This window comes from Suncus etruscus, chromosome 5, assembly GCF_024139225.1.
Source record: "Suncus etruscus isolate mSunEtr1 chromosome 5, mSunEtr1.pri.cur, whole genome shotgun sequence".
NCBI classification, from domain to species: domain Eukaryota; kingdom Metazoa; phylum Chordata; class Mammalia; order Eulipotyphla; family Soricidae; genus Suncus; species Suncus etruscus.
Genome location: NC_064852.1, coordinates 136,714,511 through 136,719,038, shown reverse-complemented (window position 1 = coordinate 136,719,038; position 4,528 = coordinate 136,714,511). Strand labels below are relative to the sequence as shown.

Sequence of the window (4,528 nt, the reverse complement as noted above, 5' to 3'; positions counted from 1 at the left end):
TCCCCACAAGGAAAGTCCTTTAAGACAAATTATTTGGCATTAAATTATAACTAGGTTAATATATTTGTTTTAAGTTTAAGTTCAGACCTAATTGAAATTCCTCTTTCAATTTTTTTTTTTGGTTTTTTGGGCCACAAACATTTGATGCTTAGGGGTTACTCCTGGCTAAGTGCTCAGAAATTGCCCCTGGCTTGAGGGGACCATATGGGACGCCGGAGGATCGAACCGCGCTTGAGATCTTTCCTTGGCTAACACTTGCAAGGCAGACACCTTACCTCTAGTGCCACCTCGCCGGCCCCAAAGAGAAACCAACCACGAAGGGATTCAAACCCTCAATCTTCTGATCCGAAGTCAGACGCCTTATCCATTAGGCCACGTGGTCCCGTTCCTCTTTCAATTGTTAAACAAGACAATTTGGGGCTAGGAAAAGAAAATGATACCATATTTTTAGTAATATGATATTATGGCAGGGACTACCAAATCATGCAAAAGTGATTTCTTATTTTCTTACGAACTGGTGAATTTTAGTGAGAGTATTGCCGGCTTGCAGACTGTTCATTTCTGAGCAGCATTCTGTCAACCCTGAAAAACTTGGAAAGATAGAGATAACACTGCTTCCGAGAAAGAAATGCTGGATCTAACACCATTTCTACTCAATAACTAGCAATGCCTCTGCCTTTTTATGCCCTCTTTTCTCTAAAAGAGAAAACAAAAGGTTCTATAGGGCTTCATGGTTCACAATACTCAATGTTTTTATTTATCTAACTTGTGTTTATAAGATTAAAGATTTTTGCAAATTTTCTCTCAGTTGTTTATTTCCTGGAGAAAGACAGTAAATTCAATGATCCCCTAGCATATATTTAGGGGGGATTATTACACTTTTGGAAAGGACCTTGCAATTTTAATGTCTGTCCACTGGCCTTGCTGTGGTGTAAAAAATTGTGGATGCTAATGAGACTTTGAATGACTCAAACCATCCCCTAATACTGATGTATTGCTTCTCCAAGAGCCTTTCTACATGTTGCAATAATGAAAATACATAGACTGAACATCTTAAAAACTGAAATTCTTTGCCTGTGGAAGGAACTTTGATCAGCACATTCAAACATAAACTTATTGTTCTTTTTATGGCTGCTTTCTTAACTTGAGAAAGCGATATTTTATATTTAATGATTCCTAGAAATAGCTTTTAACTGAGCTCAGTAAATTAAAGGCAAGGGCCAGTATGTAAATAAAACCCCTGCCACCCTGTGATATAACAGGAATGGATAGAATGGAGTTGTTTCCTATAGCTGAAGAAATCCAGGAAAAGAGGAATCAGCAGTCTTGGTAATTACTCCTGTGGGGAAAAGCATTGAGGACCCATGACTAATTCTATATGAGAATCAGCACAACTGCCACGATGTGCTTCTTCTTCTCTGACACAATCAGAACCTACCAGGCTAGCTATGTTTTCACCTCTGTCACCTCCTTCATCACCTGCAGTTCCTGGATCTGACTGGAGATGGATCTGGGTGGTGTAGTTGCCAGAGGACAGGTTTTATTTGAGGCTAGTGTTGAAATTTCTCCTTTAGCTTCTGGTTATAGTAGTTGGCTGGTGTTTCTTGTGACGTGAACACTCCCAGTTTTCCCAATGCGTTGGCTTTCCACAAGGCGAATGTTCATCTTATGAGAGTTGCACATATGATCCACTCACTTGCTGTCAAGGGTCCACCTGGCAAAGATGACATGTTGCATTTCTCTTTGTGTGGAAGACTTCCCTGCTCTTACTTTAATCCACCGGGAAGATGTGTGTGGGTTATTAAAGCTCACAGACTTCCTGGTGGGCAAGTAATCCATGTGCAGACACATGGCCCATGTGGAGTCCATGTGGACTCGTGGGGAGTCCAGGGCTCACGTAAGCAGGTTGTAATCTTCATTTGTCACAGAAAAACAAAAGCTTCCATAGGGTTCCAACAGATTGTATTTGTTCTGATATCTAAGATGACTTTTTTCAGCAATCACTTATTATTAATATCTTTATTTAAACACATTCATTATAAATATGATTGTAGTTGGGTTTCAGTCATGTAAAGAACACCCCCCTACACCAGTGCAACATTCCCACCATGAATGTCCCAAATCTCCCTCTTCCCACCCCACCCATGCCTGTACTCTAGACAGGCTTTCCACTTCCCTCATTCATTCACATTGTTATGATAGTTCTCAGTGTAGTTATTTCTCTAACTGCACTCACCATTCTTTGAGGTGAGTTTCATGTCATGAGCTGAACCTTCCAGCCCTCCTCTCTTTGTCTCTAAGGATTATTGCAAAAGTGTCTTTTATTTTTCTTAAAAAAACAAAGATGAGTGAAACTATTCTGTGTCTATCTCTCTCTCTGACTTATTTCACTCATCATAATAGATTCCATGTAAATTCATGTATAGGAATATTTCAGGATTTCATCTCTCATGATGGCTGCATAATATGTATATGTACCATAGATTTTTTAGCTATTCATCTGTTGAAGGGCATCTTGGTTGTTTCCAGAGTCTGGCTATTGTAAATAGTGTGGCAATGAATATAGGTATGAGGAAGGGATTTTTGTATTGTATTTTTGTGTTCCTAGGGTATATCCCTAGGAGTGGAACAGCTGGATCATATGGGAGCTCAATTTCCAGTTTTTTTGAGGAATCTACATAACACTTTCCATAAAGTTTGGACTGACAGCATTCCCACCATCAGTGAATAAGAGTTCCTTTCTCTTCACATCCCTGCCAGCACTGCTTGTTCTCATTCTTTGTGATGTGTGCCAATCTCTGTAGCAGGTGTGAGATGGGACCTCATAGTTGTTTGGATTTGCATCTCCCTGATGAATAGTGATGTGGAGTATTTTTTCATGTGCCTTTTGGCCATTTGTATTTCTTCTTTATCAAAGTGTCTGTTCATTTCTTCTCCCCATTTTCTGATGGGATTAGATATTTTTCTTGTAAAGTTCTGTCAGTGCCTTGTGTATTTTGGATCTTAGCCCCTTATCTGATGGGTATTGGGTGAGTAGTTTCTCCCACTCATTGGGTGGCTATTGTATCCTGGGCACTGTTTCCTTTGAGGTGCAGAATCAGCAGAGTCACTTACCTCATCATATAATACTATTTTTCTGTCATATAATATAAGTTATATGACATGAGTACTATGTTGACATAAACTCTAGGAATACTATATTAACATATAGTATTCATGACATATATTATATATTGCATATAATACTATAATTCCTATATATTCTGCAGCACCATTTTCTAAGAGAAATGTCTTAATTGAGTTAAATTTGAAACTAATTAAACTATCGAATCCCCAGGTTATTGAACAGACAGGATTATTCTATTCTTGTCCCAAATGTCCATTTGCTGCCCATGCATGGCAAAAACAAAATCTTTCCAGTCATAATAGATTCCAAATTTTCCTAATATTCTAATCTAGATATTCCTAAATTCTACTCTAGAATATGTCTAATATTCTAATCTAGAATGTTCCTAATATTTTATTCTAGAATGATCCTAATATTCTAATATTCCTAATATTTTATTTTCTTTATATTCTATTTTTCCTAATATTTTATGTTTCTAAAATTCTAATATTCTTTGGGTTCTTCTCCATAGTCTGACTTACTTCTCTTCCACTGCTTCACAGTTTTTTCATAACCAACTGTAAAAATTAAAATGAAGACTCACAAAATTGAGTACATAATCATTACACAAAAATTCCAAATCTTAACTTCTCCATCACATGTCCCTGAAGAATGGTACCCAGGCTTTTGGGGTGCTGCTTTGCCAAGCAATTGACTCCTTCCAGGTAAGCAAGGTATGGTTTGAAGAATAACCACTCCAATTTGGTACCAACTTGGTTTGTAACATAGGTGTCCAGGTTTCTGCTCAGCATCTTCACCTTCATCTTGACAGTTCGTGAGTGACATAGACACTGAGAGCCTTTCCCTTGGGTTTCAATTTGAGAGAGTCAATATTCCTAAGATTCTGACTCTGATCCCTAACATGGTCCCAGAAGTTTGAGCTCATTGAACAAGATACAGGTACAAAAGAATTAAAATAAAAAACATTGGAAATCCCAAAAAATAAGGATGCATTGAAGCAAGAACTCACCCAGGATCGTTTCTTCACATAGGAGAAATGTGCCTTCTATAAAGAAACAGGTATGACAAGCCAGTAGAGCAATAGTCTGAGGCTCCCTGGCTACTCCAGGCTCTCTAAACTCTCTTGCTACTGCCCTCTTCAGCCAACACAATTAAAAGTGAGAGTATGAGGAGGTCTTGTGAATGCAGGTCATTGTAAACAGACAGAGAAATGAAAAGTTGTTGCAGGGGAAGGCCAACCAGAAATGACCCAGTACAATGGGTTACAAATTTGAACTTAGCAGAAGAAAAGCTTGATGTAAAACAGGTATTGCGTGATTTCCCACACATATAAAGCCCAACAGTTAAACAAAGTTGTTACCACTTTTCACTTCTTATAGATTTTCATAATAGTCCTCAGAG

The 4,528-nt window shown here is 38.2% G+C and overlaps 1 non-coding gene and 1 pseudogene across 1 annotated transcript; both read right to left on the bottom strand.

Moving 5' to 3' along the window:
* Positions 1-309: 309 nt before the first annotated feature.
* TRNAR-UCG (transfer RNA arginine (anticodon UCG)) lies at positions 310-382 on the bottom strand. The gene has a single exon. It is a non-coding gene; the product is annotated as a tRNA-Arg (tRNA).
* Positions 383-1,446: 1,064 nt separating this feature from the next.
* LOC126008706 (DDB1- and CUL4-associated factor 13-like) lies at positions 1,447-3,930 on the bottom strand (annotated as a pseudogene).
* Positions 3,931-4,528: the final 598 nt, after the last annotated feature.